Source organism: Mirounga angustirostris, unplaced genomic scaffold, assembly GCF_029215605.1.
Source record: "Mirounga angustirostris isolate CCGP_5_RB_7025 unplaced genomic scaffold, mMirAng1.0.hap1 SCAF_12, whole genome shotgun sequence".
Lineage (NCBI taxonomy): Eukaryota > Metazoa > Chordata > Mammalia > Carnivora > Phocidae > Mirounga > Mirounga angustirostris.
In genome coordinates, this window is record NW_026991720.1 from 14,005,056 (window position 1) to 14,029,231 (window position 24,176).

At 39.6% G+C, this 24,176-nt stretch overlaps 1 protein-coding gene and 1 pseudogene across 2 annotated transcripts in view; one reads left to right on the forward strand and one right to left on the reverse strand.

Moving 5' to 3' along the window:
* Positions 1-24,176, forward strand: part of KDM7A (lysine demethylase 7A) — a 90,693-nt gene that overhangs the window by 9,252 nt on the left and 57,265 nt on the right. The gene's annotated exons all lie outside the window — the stretch shown is intronic.
* LOC123836241 (U6 spliceosomal RNA) lies at positions 18,810-18,910 on the reverse strand (annotated as a pseudogene).

Sequence of the window (24,176 nt, forward strand, 5' to 3'; positions counted from 1 at the left end):
TTTACTCTTATACCACTACCACACTTTTAATTATGGAGACTTTTATTGTATGTTTTTAAGTCTGGTAAGTCTAGTCCCAACCTTGTAGTTAGTTATTTACAGTGTTTTCTGGCTATTCTTGCAGGTTTATTTTTCCATATGAACTTTAGTAGCAACTTGTCTAATTTCATTAAAAGCTTGTTGATATTTTGGGGTACCTGGGTGGCTCAATTGATTGAGTATTGGACTCTTGGTTTTGGCTCAGGTCATGATCTCAGGGTTGTGGGATTGAGCCCTGGGAGCAGCTCCGAGCTCAGCATGGAGTCGGCTTGAGATTCTCTCCCTCTCCGTTACCCTCTGCCCCTCCCCCCACTCTTATGCTTGCACACACTCTCTCAAATAAGTAAATAAATTAAATCTTTTTTTTTAAAAAGCTTGTTGATGTTTCAAAGCAAGAAACAGATTCTTAATTATAGAGAACAATCTGATGGTTACCAGAGGGGAGGGGGGTGGGGGGATGGATGAAATAGGTGATTGGGATTAAGAAGGGCACTTGTCCCGGTGAGCACATGGTGATGTGTGAAAGTGTTGAATTACTACATTGTACACCCGAAACAAATATAACACTGTATGTTAACTCACTGGAATTAAAATAAAAACTTTTTAAAAAAGCTTCTTGGTATTTTATTGATACTACATTGAATTTCTAAGTTAACTTAGGGAATTGACTTTTTGGGATGTTGAGTCTTCTGTCCAAGAACAGGGATGTCTCTTTATTTAAGTCTACTTATGTGACTTTCAGATATGTTTAAATTTTTTTCTATAGATTTTGCACATGTGTTAAATTATTTCTATATATTGTTTTCTTTGTTACTATTATAAATGAGCTTTTCTCTACCATTTGCTTGCTCATTGGTTATTGGTTGCATATATGAAGATTTGACTTTTTTTAAAAGATTTTATTTATTTGAGAGAGAAAGAGAGCGAGAGAGAACATGAGCAGGGGGAGGGGCAGAGGGAGAGGGAGAAGCAGACTCTCGGCTGAGCAGGGAGCCCGTCCTGGGCCTGGATCCCAGGACCCTGGGATCATGACCTGAGTTGAAGGCAGATGCTTAACCAACTCTGAGCCACCCAGGTGCCCCAAGATTTGACTTTTGAATGTTACTTTTATTTCCTCCTAGTTTACCAAAAGAGCTGTTAGAGTTCGTTGTATCATCAGTTCACTAGAGGTCCCTATCATATGCAAATAGAGTTTTTCTGCTTCTTTACCTCTTCTGCCTCTAAATGAATTTTCTTACCTAACTGCACAGGCTTATATCCCTTACAGTGTTAAATAGTGGTGGAGATTGTGGATATCTTTCTTTGTTCTTCATTTTCGTAGAAATGCCTCTATTTTCTTCTTAAATTGGGTACTAGCTTTAGGCATAATTAATCATATTAAGAAAGTCTCTTTTAAATTTTTTAGTGTTTTTATCATGAATGGATGTTGAATTTGTCAAAAGACTTCTTCAGCACCTATGAAGAAAACCATATGCTTCTCCCCCTTACATTTGTTAATATGCATATAACATATTTTTAAATGTACTTTATCATTGGCTGCTGTGAAGACAGCCTCATGTAAAAATATTTTTCACTACATGCTTCACTATTGGATACTTAAGTTGTATTCTGGTGATGCTTTGTACCTAAGTTTAAAAATGTTATTCTGTATCTAGATTTTTTAAAAATTTTTCTTTTTTCTTTCTTTTCTTTTTTTTTTTTTAAAGATTTTATTTATTTATTTGACAGAGAGAGAGAGCACAAGTAGGGGGAGCGGCAGGCAGAGGGAGAGGGAGAAGTAGGATCCCCGCCAAGCAGGGAAGCCTGATGCAGGACTCAATCCCAGGACCCCGAGATCATGACCCAAGCAGAAGGCAGACACCTAACCGACTGAGCCACCCAGGTGCCCCTAGATTTTTTTTTAAAGATTTTATTTATTTGACAGAGAGAGACAGAGGGAGCACAAGCAGGGGGGTGGGGGGGTGGGAGAGGGAGAAACAGGCTTCCTGCGGAGCAGGGAGCCCGATGCGGGGCTCGATCCCAGGACTCTGGGATCATGACCTGAGCCAAAAGCAGACGCTTAACGACTGAGCCACCTAGGTGCCCCTTCTGTATCTAGATTTTAAAATGCCACTGCTTGGAGAGCCTGGGTGACTCAGTCCGTTAAGTGTTAAGTGTCTGCCATCAGTTCAGGTTGTGATCCCAGGATCAAGCCCTGTGTTGGGCTCAGGGGGGAGTCTGCTTCTCTCTCCATCTGCCCCTTCCCTCCCTTGTACCCCCTGACTCATGCTCTCTCTCTCAAATAAATAAAATACCACTGCTTTTGATTATTTTTAGTATAAAAAATTGACAAATAGAACGGACATAGAGGAACAAATAAACACTGAGCAAGTTATATATATATGTATATATATAAATATATATAATAGGAATCTCTAAAGCATTAATGATCCAGGAATTTCTCTAAAGCAGTATTTTCTAATCTGTGTTTTGTGAACCCCAGGGGTTTAAGGTATCCTGAGAGTTCATTTCTTTTAATTTGTCTTATAAAAAGACAAGGATTTTTTTTTTTTAATGGATTAGCTTGAGTGCCTCTGAGTGTATATATGAACAAGCATTCATGGGATGGTTAGTGGAAATCAGTTGAATGTTATCAAGATTGAGTTACTGGATTGATTTGTCATTCAGCTGAGTGCTGCTAGCTACCATGATGGTTTTGACTTTAATTTTAATTTTTTTTAAGAGAAAATTTCAAACACACAGAAGTAGACAGAATAGTATAATGTACTCCCATGTTAACCATCACTCTGCTTCAGTGAATATCAGTTCATGAGCAGTCTTGTTTCAGTTAACCCTCCTCCTTCCCTTGCATTTAGTTTTTTTTTAAGATTTTTAATTTTTTAAGAAATCGCTACACTCAACATGGGGCTTGAACTTAACAACCCTGAGATCAAGAGTTGCACTGAACCAGCCAGGCACTCCCGCCTTTAGTTATTTTGAAGCAAATTTGTGACAATGTAATTATATTTGTGTGTATTTTAGTACGTATATCTATAAGGCCTCTTTTAGAAGAAATACTGTTATCACAACTAAAAATAATTGCCAATTCCTTAATATCGTGAAATATTCATTGTTCAAAATTTCAATTGTCTCAAAAATGGCATGACTTTTTATATTATCTGTTTGAATCAAGATCCAAATACAGTCCACACATTGTGATTAGTTCATATGACTTGTAAATCTTTTAGTCTGTAGCAGTAGTTCTCAACTGGATGGGTTTTGTCTTCCCCACAAGATGCTTGGCAATGTCTAGAAACATTTTTGGGGTGGGGGTGTTGCTACTGGAATCTAATAGGTAGAGGGCAGGGGTGCTGCTAAACATCCTGCCCAGCACAGCCCCTACGAGGAAGGACTGTGTCAGTGGCGTTGGAAGACCCTGAGCTGTAGGTTTTCCTCATATTTCTCATTTTTCCTTTGCAATTTATTTTTGGTAGAAAGTGGTTGCTTGTCCTTCAAAGTTTTCCACTTTCTGGATTTTGCTTATTACATCTCTGCTGCATCTTTTAACATTTTCCTCTCTTTCCTGTAAACTGGTAGTTGGATCTAGAGAAACTTGATCAGATTTAGGTTTTTTCCTCAAGAATATTTTATAAGTGGGTGGTACAGTCTTCAGTCAGGAGGCATAAAATGTTTGGTTGTTTTCTCTTTTTGTCATGTTTACTGCCATTGACAAATGCCAGTATCCATTCATTTATTCATGAGTGGTTCCAAAATGATGATAATTTTTTTTTTTAAAGATTTTATTTATTTATTTGACAGAGAGAGACACAGCGAGAGAGGGAACACAAGCAGGGGGAGTGGGAGAGGGAGAAGCAGGCTTCCTGCGGAGCAGGGAGCCCGATGCGGGGCTCGATCCCAGGACCCTGGGATCATGACCTGAGCCGAAGGCAGTCGCTTAACCGACTGAGCCACCCAGGCGCCCCCAAAATGATGATAATTTAATTACATAATTCTTTTTCATTTACTAGCTAGAATACTTCTCTAAAGAGATTTTTCTTTCCTTATTTGGTTACCTAGTGGTACAGTCTGTATAGGAGAGGCAGAATTAAATGTTTCCCTTTATCACTAGTTTTGGAATTAATTGGCTCATTCACATTCTTTGTTGGTTATTCATTAAAGAAAAGCTTTAATGAATAATATTTATTACCTTTAAGCAACATAGACAAGTAAAACGATGAATAAAAAAAGGGTTCATGTCTCTGACCACATACCTGGTAATTTAAAACAACAAAACCAAAAAAAGGAGCTAGTGAGAAATTCAATCAATAAAGAAAGATTAAAAAAGGAGAAGTGAAAATCTTTTGTCTCCTTCCTACAGTCCTTTTCTCCAATGGTAAACACCATGAACAGTTTTGAGTTTCCATCCCAGAAGGCAGGGATCATACACTGTACACATGATTCTATACTGTACTCTTTTTCATTCATTAAAATATCCTGGAGTTCGAGGAGAGCTTTTTGTATCAGTATATACAGATACCTCATTCTTTTTAGTGGTTGCATAGAATTCCATTCTGTAGATTTACCATAATTAGCCTGGTTCTCTGTTGATGGATTCCTCATCTGGTTTCTCCCTCTTTCTTTTTTCCTTAGTACTTAATAGTGCTCTAGTGTATATATTTTTGTGTGTTTATCTTTCTTCTTGACAAGTTTTTGGGTATCCTTAAGGTACGTTCCTAGTGTTACACATTTTGAAAATTTTCTTATCTGTAGTCTTATTTTATTTTTAAAAAGATTTTATTTATTTGAGAGAGAGAGAGAGAAAGAGAGCACAAGCGGGGTGAAGGGCAGAGGGAGAAGCAGACTCCCCGCTGAGCAGGGAGCCCGATGTGGGACTCCATCCCGGTACTCCAGGATCATGACCTGAGCCGAAGGCAGATGCTTAACACGGAGCTACCCAGGCGCCCTGTAGTCATATTTTAAAGTTTATGTTCTAAAGGGACATAAGGAACACTGATACTGAAATATAAGTTTGTGAGCTTAACCATACTAACTATGCAAATTTAAGATGCTAATTTATCAGGGCAGTAAGTTACATTCATCAGCTAATTCTAATACATCAAAAATCAATATTAAGGAACATACAATGACCTATCTGACTTGTATTTTATTATGGGGAGGGGGGAATAAAACACTTTCAGAATGTTTTGTGAAGTGCAGAACTTTTCTTCTGTAATTTAGAGGTATAGTTTTCCTTGAGCGCAAAACACAGGAATTTCAAACATCTAATACTGAATCCTGTTTATCAGTTAGTAATCATAACAGTCTGACATCATGTGCAGTAAATTACGACATTGTTCAAGCTGGGAGATACCATCGTAGATAATTCGGTAATTCAGTGGTTTTTTATGTGCAAAGGCTGTTTTCAGATAAGCAGTCACTGTTTGACAAAGAAATTGGAATGATGTCCACTGTGGTCCTTTTGATTTATATAGTGTCTTATGGATACTTTAGTATTAATACATATAAAAAAGAAAATTAAATGGTCCTGGGGATCTGCCTGGAGGTCCTGGAGGTATTCTCACTGCTCAGGAGCTCCATACACTTAAAAAGAAACAACACATGAACTAAAGTCAGAACAATGAATCAGTTTGGCTACCATCCTCACCGATTTACTGAGTGACAAAATATGGGACACAAGGCACCCTGGAAGCAGAGGCTTTCTGGCCAGTTCCCATCAATGACGTCAGAAGCTTTCTGTGGTGACCACATGAGAGCTTTCTCCCCCAGAGCCTGCTTTGTGGGGTCATGGGGTTTTCCTGTTCTCTGTGAACTCCCACAGTGCCTCACCTATCACACACACGACACTGTAGATATGCGGTCAGTCCTTTTTACTTTATTGCTTTTTGAAGTAAGCTTGGGGTATAAATAGTTTTATCTGCAGATTAGAGGAATTTGAGTCTTCTTACTTAATTTAACTTGTCACGGGTCTGAGTCATATTTCTCTCTTACATTCTTCCTATTTCAGTACTTTTTTAAAGCTAATTTTCTGTGTGCCTGGTCCCTTGAATCATTTTTTTCATTCTTTTCTTTTCTTTGTTCTCTTTCTTTCTTTCTTTCCCTTCCTTCCTTCGTTCCTTCCTTCCTTCTTTCCTTTCTCTTCCTTCCTTTCTTTTCTTTTCTCTTCTCTTCTCTCCTCTCCTTCCTTCCTTCCTTCCTTCCTTCCTTCCTTCCTTCCTTCCTTCCTTCCTTCCTTATTTTCTGTATATCAAAGGATCAGATCCCATGGTTACTGAAGAGCAGAGTCCTTTCTGTTTGATTCAGGAAATTCTTTCCTCAGACCTGCTTTTCCAACCATCCAAATGCCAAGTACTCAGTGCTGGACTCTGCTCCCTAATTTTCTTCTTCTTGCCTCTCTGTGGGCATCCAGCCTGTGGTAGGAGAGATCAGATCCCCTGATGTGAAATTTTTTTCTCAGTGTCCTCATTCCTGAACCCCTTGTTAGAATTGATTATCCAGGGGTGCCCAGGTGGTTCAGTTGGTTAAGCATCTGCCTTTGGCTCAGGTCATGATCTCAGGGTCCTGGGATCAGCCCCGCATCAGGCTTCCTGCTCAGTGGGGAGTCTGCTTCTCTCTCTGCCCCTCCCTCCTGCTCTGCTCTCTCTCACTCTCTCAAATAAATAAATAAAGAATTGATTACCCAGAGTCTTTTGTATACCCCTTTCTCTCGGAAACACCTTGTTGGGGCTGCCCATCTCTTCGGGAGTGTTACTTTCCCCCAGGAACTTATTCACTCACTTCCTGCCAGTTGCAGAGTGCTGGTTTTCAGCCTTACTCCTGGCCCCAGGCCTGCTGCACAGATCCTTCACCAGCTCCAGTGCTCGGAGAAATTCTTCCGTTTCTTTGGACAGAGCAGAGGAAGACTGTGACACAGACTTCTGAGGACTTTAAGATCAAGTGATGTTAGGATATGGCTGACTCTCTCTAGCTCTTCCTCTCCACCACATCAATGATTTTTTGTTTCCTGACCACCATCATGGTTTCTAACCTATCTCTGTAATGCAATGTTTATTTAACATTTTTCTTTAAAACAACTTCAAAGGGATTTGGCTTTTTCAATTTGATTTTGTCCTAAACAGAGGTTATCTGTTAAATCACATGTTTGCGATGCTCACTACATACATATTTTAATATTTGTGAGAAAAGACACATTTATTGAGATAAAGAGTCTTTATCATATAAAATGTGTACAGGTGAGATTGTCCGAAGGTTGGTGGTGATTGGTGAAAGGATAGTAACAAACACGGGGAAAGAATACACATTTCTTTAAGGGAAGTAAGGGATAGAACTTAACCAAACGAGAACGGCTTTATGCAGCAGGAGGCCCAGCAGCAGGACACACTGTCCTGGCCTTCATGTCTCATAAACGTGTCCCATCCAGTACAGTGCCGTCTGGGAGCTGGAGCCCATCACGTCCAGCTGTCCTTACGGGGGGGTTGGTGCCGGGGTTCTTGGGGTGCCTCCCGGTTTCAGCGGTGACCTTGCCTGCCCAGCAAGTGTGAGGAACTCCTCTTAACCTTAGCATGTTCCTCAGTACTTCTAGCAAGATGGGGTGACTTGAAGATCAGCTTCTCAGATGTACCATCTTCCTAGCAGGCTTTAAGCCTGCTTGACTCTGCTTCCTCCAGGTTTGCATAACTCTACACCTTGGGAGCCCTGGAGCTAGATCAATGGAAAGTAACTAGAAGGTGTGTACACACCCAGTGGAAAGAAGGGATCCTTAAATGAGGAAAGGTAGTATATCTGTTTTGTCAGAATGCATGGATTCTTGAAATAAATGACATTATTTTTTTTTTTAGTACTTTTCGTTCTTATTGTTTTTGAAGTGTCAGTACTATACATCTTGCATTCAGCCATTTATATGTGAGACAGTTTGCCAAAGTTTGCCGTCGTATGGAGAGATTTATTTTCAGATGTATGAAATTTCTGGAAATGTAGCTTCAGAAAGAAAAGGAAACCGCCAAGTCATTGGGAATTATCTTTAGGTATATTAGAACCCATCCCCTTTTGTCTGTTCAAGGACATGGCTTCAATAATTGCACCCCTGCCCCCCATATCATTTTTTTCTCAAATAGTATATAACTTTCATTAAAAAAAAAAAAGAGAACATCCTTGTCCTGACATTCCCCCTTCATCTGCAGCCCCATTTCTTTACTCCCTTTATAGCAAAATTCATCAAAAGGAATTGTCCGTGTTTACTGTCTCCAGTTTTGTTTTTGTTCTTTTTTTTAAATCTCTTTTTTTCTAATTAAGGCCCCATTCTCCCTGAACTCGATCGGACTTTGATCTTTACTACTCGGTGGTAGCAGTCTTGTCAGAATGACCAGTGAGTTTCCCATTATGTGGCTTCTGGGGACTCCCTATGCTGGTTTTTCTCCAGCGTCACTTCTTCTCAGTCCTCATTGCAATCCCTTCCTATCTCCCTGAGCTTTTAACACTGGAGGACCCCAGGGGTTAGCCCTCAGTAGTTCTCTTTTTCTAGCATTCATCTGATCCCCTGACTTCAGCTGTCATCTGTATGTGGATGATTCCTAAATTTTTGTCTCCTTCACAGACCTCTCCCCTGAGCTGTCGTCTTGAATATGTAATTGCCAACTTCACGTCTCTCCTCGGACGAGCACTAGCCCGTACCGTCCTCTGCTGTGTCCGCACTCGAAGCCACAACTCCCTTCCCAGGCAGCCGTGCTCCTCCTCCTGCTGTCTTCCCTGCCTCTGTTAATGGCCAGAATCTTTGGCGTCATCCTGATCTCTTCTCTTTTAATGTACATTAAATTCTTCAGCAAAATCTTGTTGGCTTACCTTCATAATCTCACCCCTTCACATGGCTCCCCTCATATAAATTGAGATTGTTGCAGTAGCTTTCTAACTGGTCCCCCTTCTTCCGCTAGCACAGGAACCAGAGTGACACTTCTAAAATATAAGTTAGGTCTGGTGACTCTCCTGTTGGAAACCCCCCCAAGAACCCATGTCACCCCGCGTAAAAGCCTCCCTGGGCCCTGCAGAGCCTGCGGCCTGTGTCCTGCAGCGCTCCTGGGCTCACCTGCTGCAGCCGCACCAGCCTGCTCTCCGTCTCCTGCGTGGCCCTCACACTTGCCCTCGCTTCTCCTTCCACTTGGAGCATTTGTCCTCAGCTACCCCAGGGCCTGTTCCCGCACTTCCGCTAGGGTGTTTTCTCATCGTTATCTTCTCAGCGAGACCTTCCCCAACTACTCTAGTAGAAAATAGAGAATCCCTTACCCCCGGCACACTTTTTCCTCCATAGCAGTTGTGATTATCAGACGTATATTGTATGGCTACTCGTTCGTTTTTCTGTCTCTCCCCAATAGCATGTAAGCTTCGAGAGTGTGGACGTTTGATTTTTTGGTTTTGTGATGATTATATTTTAGGTGTCCTGATAATGCTTTGAATGAGTGAATGGCTGAGTTGTAGAAGACATTTTGGGTTCGTTTTACAGTACAGTTTATCCCTTGATGAAGGGAAGAAGATGGTGTGAAGTGTGTCTTTTACCCACATACAATGTTATGGCTCCTAAACTGATAAACCAGTATAACGGTCTGCATCTCCACCTGCTCATATTTTTCCTGCTCTCACCTCCTGGGTTGGACATTGCCCTCTAGGGGTCTCTGTGACCTAATCTTTTCTACCCAATCCTAGCTTCTTTTGTTTTCTTTTCTCATTCTCAGAGCTATCCCCTGTCCACACCCCCATCTATATGTTCCCTCTTCGTCCCCCTCGCTACACACACACACACACACACACACACGCACACACACAGATACATAAATGTAATTTAGTGTAGCACTTTCCTCTTAAGCATAAGTCTCTGGAAATTGCCTAGTCATCACCATGATTTCTTCTTCATTTAAAAATAGTTCCTGAAGTGCTACTTTTCTCTGTGGAACTTTGCTTAAGATAGCTACAATATTTTAATCCCTTTTGTCTAAAAGATTGCCCTCTTTCCATCTGCTCCACGTTCCGTTCTTCTGCATGATGGCCCAGACTCATAAGAGATTCATGGTAGCTCAGCCCAGTGCTGAGACTGCCCTCAGTGGTGGAACAGAATTTGTCTTGAAGATTCATCAATTTTAGGTATGTCTCTGGAACTGATATATGATATGTTGCTAGGAATGATTATTTTTCCCTCCGGAGAATGGCTGAGGTCCAGTGATATTTTTCCCCTCCTACACAAATCAATTGCAGGTTTCTTCATCAAGGTGGACAAGTTTTCTTTAATTTTTGTTCAGGAAATAAGTGTTAAGTATTACTTATTAATTAATATTACTTGTTAGTATTATTTATTTAATCTATACCTATTTACCTCTGATAACCTTATTATATGTATTTTCTGTATATACATGTTCAGTGTTTATCCCAGAGACAGTAGAGGAATAATATGGAGAAGGGTGAAGAGCACAATGAGTATTTTTTTTTTCACAATGAGTATTAAGATGAGCATATGTATGTATACAAAGAATGAACAAGTTAAGTGGGTATGCATAGTAGTTTGGCTAGACTGGAATTTTACATATGTAGCAGGTTCTGTAGGAGCACCACCCTATTTCCATTGGCTCTCTGTGTTTCCCTCTCTATTTCTATCTCCGTCTTTATCTCTTGAAGACTTCTTGGTGAAAGCACTTAAGACTTGACCTGAGGACTTTCTCCAGCTGCGGGAGCTCAGTACCTTGCATTTGAAGCAGGCAGGAAATGCTGGGAGGTTAATGCCCCTAGGATAGCCCATCTACCAGTGTCTTTTGGGAAACTAGATAAATAACCTTGTTTCCTCTTCCCTTGGGTCGGACCAGGCCCCTTCTACATAGTCTTCCAGATGTCCCCAAAGGGGTAAATGCTCATTAGGGTACATACGCATTATGGCTTCTTCCAGTCTCACTTTGACATGCCTCTCCTCCTGTTTCTGGGGATCACCTGCCATGTGCGCATCTGCACTCAGATTTATGTATCAGGATCTGCTTTTTGGAGACTCCAGCCTAAAGGAGTAGAAAATTATTAATGAGAAGAAGGGTCATAAATGAGAGAGACTGGGTTTGAAAGTAGAGTTTGGATTCCCTTTATTAAATAGCAGATAACAGATTTTTTACGTGATGGGTCATATTTGTGTATTAATGACTGTGTAATAAGTGTGCATTCATTTACTTGTATCTGTGTGCAGATGTACTGGGAATGTGACCTACAAAGTAGAATCTGGAAGCTGCTTACTTACCTCATTGAATAGTTTTCTGGTTCTGCTATGTGGAAAAAATGTCTTGCCCTTAAGTTTATGTGTGATATGTTTTTACTTTGAAGCTGTTTGCTCCTGTTTTAATTTATTTCTCCCTTTCTTTATTCTTTTCAGATTCCTTCTTTTTCAAATGCTAGAAACATTCTGTGTAGTGATACGTAACCTTTAGCATGGGTACAATTGCAATGAAGTATTAACCTTTCACAGATTAATCAGCATATAAAAACTAGCCACCACTTTGCCATCTTTGAGGAATGATGTGGTCTGCTGGAATAAAATTTTCCTCTAACTGAAGATTCTCCTTGTGAAATGTGGTTGAATGTCCTCAGAAAAGTTGCTAAGGAGATAGATATTCCTCACATGTCAATTACTTGTAGAAGGATTTGGGTGGATACATTATGCTCTCGTGGAGAATATTGCACTATTTAATTATGATGACTAAGCATCATGGACCTTGGTTTGCTGTGCTGTATGGACTGCTGGTATGTGTGGGACCATGTGTGTGTACTAAATTGCCCCAGACCAGAGGTACTTACTGGTAATGTTTCATTTCCTTCCTTGCTATACTTTCCTGCTCTCTCTTACATACTGCTTCTAATTTTCAGTGGGGAATCAGACAACAGGTCTTCTTAAATTGCCCACTCTGTCATTCTGTTACATTTGTGATAGGATGAGAACCACCAGGAATGGAGTCAAGCTATGCAAAAGGGATTTGGCAGATACCCTTTAAATAGGTCTGGCAGGCAAGGTTAGAATTTTTAAAGTCAGAGTGCTTGTGAAGCTGGAGAGTAGCTTTGAATTCTTATTACCCTGGGACAGAAGTTCTGCCTGGTGAATAAGAGTAGTCCTGGCTCATAGGTAATTTTACCCAGAAGACACTCAGATGGCTGGGCTAGTGATATGGTGTGTCTTGCTTCTTATGGAGTTTTATTTGACTATGGAATCCTTCTGTGAGTATCCTTAACTCCTGTGGGACAGTTTAAGAAATGCTCTTTTGGAGAATGCTGTATAGGCAGTCCTCACTTAGCACGGTTCTGATATGTACAGATTTCAGTTACCATGTAAAGGAAAATTGTTTCTCTGCTTACAACACTTCTAACACCAAATGTATGGATTTTCCACACTAAGCAATTCCCCGGTTCTCTGCAGATGCCAAGTGGGTGTCTTATAATTTAATTCAATTCTGACACTAACTACCTGGAGTCAGTGCAGAACCCACTTAAGGTTTAGTCCTTAAGGGCTTGGTCCCACAAGACTGTCCCCCTGCTTCAGACACCAGTCACAAATAGTGGGTTCCTCGGTAACCTACACTTCTGTTCGATGTGGCTACGAATGGGGGTTCTCATGACCCCCTTTCCAGGTTTGATAATTTGCTATAATGACTCACAGAATCCAAGGAAACATTTAGTATTACCAGTTGATTATAAAGGATATTAAAAAGGTTGCAAATGAATAGCCAGATGAAGAGGTACTTAGGGTGAGGTCCAGAAGAGTCCCATATGCAGGAGATTCTGTCCTGTTGGGGTTTTGGATGTGCCAATCTTCTGGTATGTGGATGTATTCACCAACCCCAAAGGGCTCCAAACCCCTTCATTTAGGGTTTATGGAGGTTCCATTACATAGGCATGACTGATTAAGCCATTGGCAATTGGTCATTAATTCAATCCCCAGTCCTTATCCTGGCCTCGGAGGTTGGGAGTGGGACTCAAAGTTATAACCCTCTGATCACATGGTTGGTTCCTCTGGCAACCAGTCCCCATCTTGAAGCTCTCTAGGAGCCCACCAAAAGTCATCTCATTAGCATAAACTCAGGCACCATTTGATTGAAGGGAGCTTGTTAGGAATAACAAAAGGCATTACCCTTATCAGGAAATTAACAAGGGTTTTCTGCACTCCTGGGCCAGGAACCAGGGATCAAGACCAAATACATATTTCTTCTTCTGTGGTTCAGTTAAATAACACTAGTTTCCCAGTAACATAATTCAGATTTTAGCTGTGCATAAAGTACAGTCTTTGCTGCTAGCTCTTCCATATGTGGTCAGCGAATCTGTGTGTAAATAGCAGGTGCACATCTGTTCTTCAGTTCATACACAGACAGGAAAGCATGTTGTTTTGCTGCTTCCTTGTCTCCCAGTGATAAACCCACATGACACATGGCAAAATTGGGTTATCAAAAGAGGAAGTGCTAATAAAGATGAAAGTGCCCAGCAGAAACAAAAAGTGATGTTTCTGGAAGTGCAATTTAAATTGTGCATAAATGGAATAATAAATAACTGATGGAAGGAATGTTAACATTGATGCCATTTGAGAGACTCTAAATACACAGCCAGAGAAACTTAGTCAAGGCAAATTTTATGGCATAATGTTTTAAATTACCCTTACTTATAGGATTTGAAATAGGATGGTCCAGTCTTTGCTGTTAAGCTTTTCTGGACAACTCAGGGCTACCCATTTCACTTCTTTTTTTTTTTTTTAAGATTTATTTTATTTGAGAGAGAGCCTGTTGGGGGCGGGGAGGAGCAGAGGAAGAGGGAGAGAGAGAATCCTCAAGCAGACTCCCTGCTGAGTGTGGAGCCCCACATGGGACTTGATCCCAGGACTTGAGATCACGATTGGAGCCGAAATCAAGAGTCAGATGATCAACTGACTGAGCCACCCAGGCACCCCCATTACACTTTTGATGGATACTTCTGATTTTTAATTGAATTGAAATTCTCTCAGATCTTCTGGATAATACATGAAATTCCATGTAGGGTCATTTGTTCTGGATTATGTCAAGCTTTCTGTGGTTCAGAGCCCTATTCCAGCTCATCCATCATTGAAAATGAAGAAGCCTGCTAAGGATGTTACTGGTCCTCCTCAGAATGCTACTTTAGATCCTAACAAGAAGTTCTCTAATAGGAATCCTTTCTCATGGCTTAGCGTAGAATGTGTGGTCTCTGCCTGTAGATGCGGGCACTGAAGATTTTACAGGAGGAGAAAGGTTACGAAGGAACTGGATCTGTTTGAGTTGACTTCTGTTTTTTGTAGCTGACTCATCACTAAGTGTCTTCAGTGTAAAAGTTTATGACTTGCTGTTATCTTTTATCCCAGGGTGTGATCTCTTAGCCCTGAATATATTAAATCTTCTGTAGCTGTCATTAGACCCTAGGAATATATAGCTTTCCTTCCCATACTCACAATGGGAAATAGGACTGTCAACTGGGTTGAAATGTTTCTGATGGCTGTTGGTTCATCTTTTAAAAATCCATTTCTATTTATAATCTATTTAATCTATCTGTTCTTTCAATAGATACCCTACTTGGAAAATCAAGATAGGGACACTTAGGAGCTACATGAAAGGAAAACAAAATAAGTGGTCATAATATATAAATCTGTAATAAACAGGGACCCATTCTGTACAACAGGATTATACCTGTGACTGAAACTGAATAGTCAAGAATACTGCATCCTTTTTCATCGACATAAACTAATGGACATTTCAAAATGAGATCTCAAAAGAAAAATTCATCGGACATTTCAAAATGAGATCTCAAAAGAAAAATTCCATCAGTTTACTTATTCCCCCCCTCACATCCATTTTCTACCCCTATATATTTGCAAAATTCGTATTTAAACAGGCTTCAGGATAGTAGCCCAAACTAATGCCTCCCAGATGTGCTTGGAATTCCTGTTTTGTGTCAATCAGTAAATATTTTGTGAGCATCCCCTATGTAATCAACTTCAGGTAGATCTGTGGGGAATAGGAAATTCTGAATTATTAAATATTACTTATGTCTTTAAGGAACTGAAAGTCTAGTTGGAGTAACCAAGTTTCCATAGGAAGCAGCTGTGAATAAGGTATTGTGCTAGCCTCTGTGCCCAAATACCATTTCTTTGCTGAGCTGGCTGCAAAAGAATTACCTGGGGAACTTGTTAAAAATAAAGATTATTGGGCCCCACCCATTAACTTTTCCCTGTAGATCTAAGGTGGGCTCAAGGATGTGTTTTTCTTTTTAAAAATAACCAATGCACAGCACAAAAGATGTAGAAGGTTATATGGTAAAAAGCAATTCTCCCTCTCCATTGTGCATCCATTCCCAGTTTCTTTCCCAGAGGCAGCCACTTTTCACCAATTTTTTTTATGTTGTTGCAGACTAGAGTCAGCATGCATTTACAGACATGCATGTGTGGTTGGTTGGGGGTGGGGGTATTATACAGACTGTTCTGCACCTGGCTTTTGTTGTTTTCCAGCATATCTAAAAGATCTTTCTCTATTTCTTCCTACAGAGCTTAGTCAGTCTTTTGAAAGGCTGCCTCCTAGCAGCTTATAAAAGCTCTGCAGGGGATTCTGTTGCACAGCCACGTTTGGGAGCCACAAATAGTCTGCGTGTTAAAGGAGTTTAGAAAAAGTTTTCTTGAAATATTAATACTTTAAAGTCTTGCATTCCACAGCAGGGAACTAGATTCAGCAAACATTTCATGTACTTCTAGATTTAGGTTGCTTTAGAATAAATTTTTACCTAATGTTTCTTACTTATTACGGTTATTAGGTGAAATTTATCAGTCAGAAATACATGAAGGCAGTAGTGTATATATTGATATGCATACTGATAACCTACTTTTAAATTCCTTCATTAACTTAAGAACATTGCCAAGGGCACTTGTGTGGCTCAGTTGGTTAAGCGACTGCCTTCAGCTCGGGTCATGATCCCGGAGTTCCGGGATTGAGCCCCGCGTCGGGCTCCCTGCTCAGTGGGGAGTCTGCTTCTCCCTGTGACCCTACCCCCTCTTGTGCTCTCTCTCGCTTACTCTCAAATAAATAAAATTAAAAAAAAAAAAAAAAAAAGAACATTGCCAAGCAAACCTTCATGAAATTGCTACTCTTTATCCTTTATCGACATGGCAAGTTTTTCTCCCCCAAGATAATTGACAGGGTTCTTAAATTTTCTTTTTTTTTTTTTTTTTAAGATTTTATTTATTTATTTGAGAGAGAGAATGAGAGACAGAGAGCATGAGAGGGAGGAGGGTCAGAGGGAGAAGCAGACTCTCCGCCGAGCAGGGAGCACGATACAGGACTCGATCCTGGGACTCCAGGATCATGACCTGAGCCGAAGGCAGTCGCTTAACCAACTGAGCCACCCAGGCGCCCCTTAAATTTTCATATAATACTCATTTGGGGATGGCATTTGTTTGCTGTTTCACTGGTAAAGATAGAAATATAGTCTATGTCCATGAAATGGCATATCCACTGGGCATCGTTTACATCATAGCTTCCCTTAGTTTCTACAGATGTACCTCATACATAGCCAGACAGGCAGAAAGTAGGTTGCCAAGGAGAAATACGAGTATTAGCTTAAGAGGTTGAATGGCTGGTGGAATGACCACAGGATGGTGAAAGGTAAATATGTTTAGCTCTTTTGGTATTTCGGAAATTTAAAGCATCTTTCCTTTCTTTAGAACATTCTAATAGAAATTATTACCTTTGGGATGCCTGGGTGGCTCAGTCAGTTAAGCACCTGCCTTTGGCTCAGGTCATGATCCCGGGGTCCTGGGATGGAGCCTTGCATTGGGCTCCCTGCTCGGTGGGGAGCCTGCTTCTCCCTCTGCCTCTACTCCCCCTGCTTGGGCTCTCTCTCTGACAAATAAATAAATAAAGCTTTTTTTTTTTTAAGATTTATTTATTTGACAGAGAGACACAGCGAGAGGGGGAACACAAGCAGAGGGAGTGGGAGAGGGGAGAAGCAGGCTTCCTGCTGAGCAGGGAGCCCGATGCGGGGCTCGATCCCAGGACCCTGGGATCATGACCTGAGCTGAAGGCAGACTCTTAACGACTGAGCCACCCAGGTGCCCCAAATAAATAAAATCTTAAAAAAAAAGAAATTATTGCCCTCTTGGGAGAATAGTTTATTTGTACTTATTTGTAAAGATCCATTTAATCCGTTTACCATTTGCATTGCCTACTCTGTACTTAGATGTCACCCAGTGACAAGCAGAAGGAACTTGTTTTCTGCACTCAAGAAGCAAGCAGTGTAATGTATCAGCATTTAAAATGTATTTGGTGTGTATATTTCACAAGTTTACCTTGGAACAAGTTTTGCTAGAAGCTTGTTACAGAAAGTTTGGGTTTTAAGTGGTGGGGTGTGCGTTTTGTACCAGTGAGCACACCTGTTGGTTCTTCAACCTCCTTATTTTTCTCTCATGTTCTTTGTTCAATTCTCTGGTAACATAGATGTTCTTAGTCAGCTGGTCAGAAAGAAGTTTGGAAGCCCTGGAGCATTTGGAAGTGTCAGCCAGCTGTCTGAGGCAGAAAAAGTGTTGAATTTTCTGAGATTATTATGAACTGAAGGAATTTGGTTCAGAGTATGCATTTCATTCAAAACCCTCATTAAACATGGTTAAGCACATAATACGCCAGTAAATGGCTTTAATGTGTCAAAAATAATATCTTCACAAAAGTTGAAATACGCCATGCTCACCTTAAAAGAAAAACACTTAATTTTATGAAAATAGTTTTATATGTTAGCAAGAAAATAACAGAAGGTGGGCTTTTTCAGAACCACAGAGTTAATCATAAATTACAAGTTTGATTTTCATATGTGCAAATTATAAAAATTTATAGTAAAGTAAAAATTCACTTTAGCTGATATCTGGTAATAAAGTATCACAGGGTTAACACACTGCAGAGAACGTAATTTAAAAGTGGAAATGCCTATTGGCTTCCCTGTACTTTTAGTAGGAGCGTCAGTCTATTAAGTCAATACTGGTTAGTAAAATAAGGTTTCTGGACCAGCAAAACTTGTTTTACAATTTCATTCTAAGCATTTTATGTATATTAACTTAATTTTATTATTAACTCTTTGAGGGAGACAAATACCATTATCTCCATCTTTACAAATAAGACAAAAACAGGCAAAGTTGCCCAAAGTCACACAACTAACAAGTAGAGTAGCCGGGATTCCAACATAGGCCGACTTCAGAGAACTCAACCATCAAAATTAATAAAAAATTGAAAACAAATTATCTTTTTCTCTCCCCCACCCCTTTAAGAGTGGCCCTTTGAGTATCTGAAGTGTGCTCTGAACAGCCATCCTGAAGAAAAAATATTAAGCCAAGTTTCCTGCTTAGGTTCAAACCTCATAAATAAGCCCAGAGCTCTATAAGCTATGACTGCTATCTAATAGAAATGTAATAACGTTAGTGGCTACCATTTATTACTTAAAATATTTACTGTGCCATTGCTTACTATTTGCCAAGCCCTGTGCCTTATATATTTTCACACATTGTTCTGTTTAATCCTAGGGGGACTCCTGCTCAGAGAGATGAAGAAACTTGCTCAGAGTCAAAACTACCAGAGCTAAAAATCAAACCAAGTCTTTCTAATTCCAGAATCTGTGCATTTCACTGAAGCTAGTTGGCACTTGTTTAATCTCGTGGCAGGGAACTAGGCTGGGTAGGTCTTGCCTGGCTTATAGCTGTCCCAAGAGCCCAACTGACCCCAGAGTTAGGATATAAAAGGAAATATGAAGAGCAGGTTTTACGTGTCATCCTTGCGCAGGGGCCATGCTAATCTTCTCTGTATCGTTCCAATTTTAGTATATGTGCTGCCGAAGTGAGCACTGAAGAGCAGGTTTTAAACTATCCTCTATGTTCCTGGAGGTAGTTCACCTCAAAAGCCACTCCCCAGCCTCTTTGATGGTGTTAGTGTGGGACTTTGGAGGTTGCAGTCAGTAGTTTGGTGCTTTGAGTAAGAAGGTGGACTTTGGATACCTAGGTAAAAACTTTTGTAAGGAAGGAAAACTTTAAATGAATGAATTTCATTACTACAGCCTTCTATCATCCAAGGATAGATGAGAAATCTACTAATTCTTAGGTTGAAAGATCTTTCCCTTTTTACCAACTATTTGTTGCCTTTAGTTCCTATACCAAATTCTTAAAAAAATTGAAGCTGAATGGACTTTTAAAATAAACGTTGCTTGTAGCTTTACCACAATGTATTGGTTTTCGAATAGGTTTTCTGCACAGTTAATAATCAGTAAAAATTTACTGAGATCATGGTGTTGTGGGCAGGCTGTACTTGGTACTGAGAGAAGTCTTGAGCTCAATAAAGGAAATAAGAGTATATAAAATAGCTTAATATCAATATGTGGAAATGTGTATCGATAAAATGTCATAGGACTTTCTATGGGTGATCCAGTGAAGAATTTGGAATTTGAGTTGGGCTTTGAAGACTAGATAGTATGCATTGCTTGGTGAAGAATGGGGAGAGAATTTGAAGCCAGAGGGATATCTAATCAAGTCCACAGGACAGTAAGATCTTCAAGAATTTGGCCACCCACCCTACAAGAGTAGAGAATATAAATGGGAGCATTATCCAAAAGGAAAAAAGAGAATGTTTGGCAGATCCTACGGAATTCTGGTTAGTCATTAATTCAAGTCTGTTCTTGTCAAGTGTCCAAAAAAAAAAAAAAGCCAGCTAAGCAACAATTTCAGAAGATTAAGACAATAGAAAGTGCTAAAGTTGTCACTGTCCCACTCACCAGTTGGTAATTGGGCTGTTCTTCTATAGATGGAAGCTATTCAGCAAAGGTCAGATTGTCACCCCTATAGAAAACCACCCCCAACACACACACATTTACACACACTGGTCTAATAAACATCGAACATTTTGCTGTTAGGAAAAAGTAGGGGGATTTGTATATGAAGGAAAGTTTATAAGAAATAAAGGGAGTGAGAGACTAAAGGGTTGAAAGTGATTCTTACAAATTTTGCTTTCAGAATTCTACATGTTGTGTGTCCTATTATATTTGCTTTTAACATGCCTGTTAAAGCTATGGTGATTGTAGAATTCTTTTAATGTACGGTGAGGGGTGGGAGAAGTTATCCCTCCCTCTGGGAGAGAAACTGAAATGTATGTGGTAGTTCCGTTTGGTGTCCTTCAAAGATCTGAAATAAACTTCTTGGTTTAGGAACATTTAATTTTCATGTTTAATTTGATTTTTAAAAATTCTATATGATTAAGGAGTTTTTAACATTTACTTATTTATCAATTTACTAAGTTGTCATAAAAAATTAATGTACCAAATTTACTATTAGATTCTGAAACTTTAAAATAATTGTTGTTAGAATGTTTATAATTGTCAAAACCTGAAGACATCACTAACATTTTAGTATAAGAGATTATATTGTCGTGGGGATGGGGGCTGAAGAGTAGAAGCTAGAGAGAGGAACCAGGGACCTTTGAGGATTATTAGCTAAGTTTTGCCCAAAGTGTCCTGAATTAATTTGAATGTTCCTATCCTCTCTCTTCTTCCCTAAGCCTTGTGGGGAATATATCTTATTCCTTAATAATATATCTTAGATATTGATAGATGAGTTTATGTTCTATGCTGGTTTAGATTTTCCAGGACACATCTAACATTGTTTTCTTACTTAATTTGGTGTAGCCCATCACTTTTTAAGAATGAGGAATGTGGCCATAGTCAAGGTATGACGAGACAAATCTGAGTTTCTGGAAGTGTCAAGTTGGCTTCTGTGACTTTGAGTTTCTCTTCTGGTTGAGGTGCAGCCCTTACTACTGACACCTAATGAACCTCACTTTCAAAGAGAGGCTTGGTTTGGAACTCTCACTGAATACAGAGATAGCTCTCACACATCTCACTTTCTTCTCATGACCCTTTCTTTGCTCCATCTTAGCCTGCTGTTACTACACTTAAACCTTATTTATCACTGTTAAGGAATATACTGCCTTGGATATTTCAGATTCTGAACATTCCACTATTTGAGCATAATCTCTGCCCCTTACAGATCACCTGTTCAAGGCCTCCACTGAGTTAGTGTTAGGAATGCATAGAGATCCCTCAGCATCTCACTATTTTCTCACTACCTTCTTCAGTCTTCCTGTCCTTTTTGTCCAGCAGCTCGGATCACAGGGTCCATCATTATCTTAACTTCCCTGTGAATATCCTCAGCTCTCTTTCTGGTCTTTGTCCACAAAACCCCAACTCTGGACAGACCCAGCCTCCTCCTTTGGGCCTGTGTTGAACATTGCTGAAAAAATATCACACATCTGTGCGGAAGTAGTTTCACTTGGAATTTATGATCACAGACCTCAGGTGGACTCTCAACCCTGCCTGGCCATGTTACCGTGTTTCTTAGTCTTTCATACTTCAGACCAATGATTTTATACTTCCTTTCCTAGCTCCTTACACCTCACATCTTTCTTTCCCCACACTTTACATACTCAGGTGATTTTCTCACAACAGACTAAGCTGAGAAAACAGAAACCTTCAGGCTATAGTGTGATGTCCAGTTTATCAATTTTTTCCTTTGTTCCTGTGTGTTTGGGGTTGATACTAATTCAAGGCCACAAAGATTTACTCCTCTGCCTTAAGAGTTTTATAGTTTTTGTTCTTACTTAGTTCTTAGGTGTATGATCCATTTGAGTTAATTTTTGTATATGTGTATGGTGGGGGTCCAAATGCAGTCTTCTACATGTGTGTTTGTCTCAGGACTATTTGTTGAAAAGACTATTCTTTCTCCATTGAAGGGTCTTGGCATTGTCGTCGAAAGTCAGTTGATCTAAATGTGAGGGTTTATTTCTGAGTTCTCAATTCTGTTGCATTCTGTATGTCTCTTCTTCTGCCTAGTACCACACAGTCTTGATTACTATAGTTTTGTATGTAAGCTTTGAAATTTGGAAGTTTGGATCCCCTATCCAATGATTTTTTTTTTTAAGATTTTAATTTATTTATTTGACAGAGAGACACAGCGAGAGAGGGAACACAAGCAGGGGGAGTGGGAGAGGAGGGAGAAGCAGGCTTCCCGCAGAGCAGGGAGCCCAATGCGGGGCTCGATCCCAGGACCCTGGGATCATGACCTGAGCCGAAGGCAGATGCTTAACGGCTGAGCCACCCAGGTGCCCCGCCTATCCAGTGATTTTTAACCTTTTCTTTGGGTTGTAGAAACCCTTTTGGGTGTAAGAAACTGGACCCAGGACATGGTACATAAATGTGTAGAAAATTTTGCCTAGGGTTTATTTTATTGGATTGGAAATTGACAGTCTTTCAGTTAAAAAAAAAAGCTTTTTGGGGCGCCTGGGTGGCTCAGTTGGTTAAGCGTCTGCCTTCAGCTCAGGTTATGATCTCCCTGCTTAGCGGGGAGTCTGCCTCTCCCTCTTCCTCTGCCTCTCCCCCTGCTCTTTCTCTCTTGTTCACTCTGTCTCAAATAAATAAAATCTTTTATAAAATTTATTTAAAAAAGCTTTTTAAACAGTATATTCACCTTTTGCTTTCTATGGAAATAAATGAAATAAATTTAAATTGGACAAATAAAAATAAAGCAAGTTTCAGTTCTACTCAAAAGCGAATTGCATTTACTTGATTCAGTTACAGGGATTGAATATTTGAATGGCAATGTCATGTTATTTTTGACAGCTGGTTTTGACTTTTTTGTTTTGATTGCAGTGAGCTCTACTCAGATTCTCAAAGACTGCATGGTAGCAAATGTACTGGATGTAGTTCACACATGAAAGGCTTGTTTTGGGATATCCAGATATCGCTAAGATTTTTTTTTTGATACTTTGTTATAGTTGTTAGATTGCTACATTTTAAAGTTTTTGTTTGTTTAATTTTTTACATGATTGTAAAAATAGAATAGAATTTTATGCTTAAAAGCATTTTATTTATGAAATAACACAAAAACGAGTCTAAAACATAAATCGTCAGCTTAATGAATAATTACAAAACATATAACAACCACCCAGGACCCCAAGACAGACCTTTCTAGATTGCAACTCCCTAGAAGAAACCATGATCCTACAATTATGATTTCTCTCTTCCCTGTTTTCTTTTTAATTTAATCCCTAAGCACCGTAGTACAGCTTTGCCTGATTTTGAATTTTATGAATAGAGTACACTGTATATATTCTCTCTCTCTCTTTTTTTTTTAACACACTGAAAACTCATTTATAGAATTTGTTCATATATTGCATGGGGCTATAGTTCTTTCATTTTTGTATCTGTATGTACTATAACTGTGAGAATTTACTATAATTCATTCACTTTACTGTTGACTGTTACAAATAATGATTCTGTAACCATTCCCGTGTAGGTAGGTATCCTGGTGCACATGTGCATGAATTTCTCTAAGATATATTTACCTAAAGAGAAATTGCTTGGTCATAGAATATAGTTCTTTCGGTTTGTTGCAAATTTGTTTTCTAAAATGGCTGTATTAGATTTACTTCAGCCAGCAGTATATGAAAGTTTCCACTGCTCCACATCACTTCAACATTTGTCATCAGACTTTTTAGTATTAGCCAATCTGGTGGGTGTATTGTGTTATTATATTGCAGTTTTAATTTGTATTTCCCTCAATTGTTAATGAGGTTGCATACCTCACCATGTGTATATTAGCTACTTGGATTTCCTTTTATGATGTGCCTCTTCAGATCTTTTGGCCGTTTTTTCTATTGGTTTTTTTTTTTTCTTATTATTTGTAAGAATTTATTATATTCTAGATACAGTTCCTTTGGTGGTGATCTGTACTGTCATGTCTTCTTCCATTCTGATTTATCCTTTCATTCTTTTTTTTTTTTTTTTAAAGATTTTATTTATTTATTTGAGAGAGAGAATGAGAGACAGAGAGCACGAGAGGGAAGAGGGCAGAGGGGGAAGCAGACCCCCCGCTGAGCAGGGAGCCCGATGCGGGACTCGATCCCGGGACTCCAGGATCATGACCTGAGCCGAAGGCAGTCGCTTAACCAACTGAGCCACCCAGGCGCCCTATCTTTTCATTCTTTATAGTTTAATGAACAAAAGTTATTTTGGTATGATTGAAATTACCGGGTTTTTTTCCCCCCTTATGGACAGGACATTTTATATTT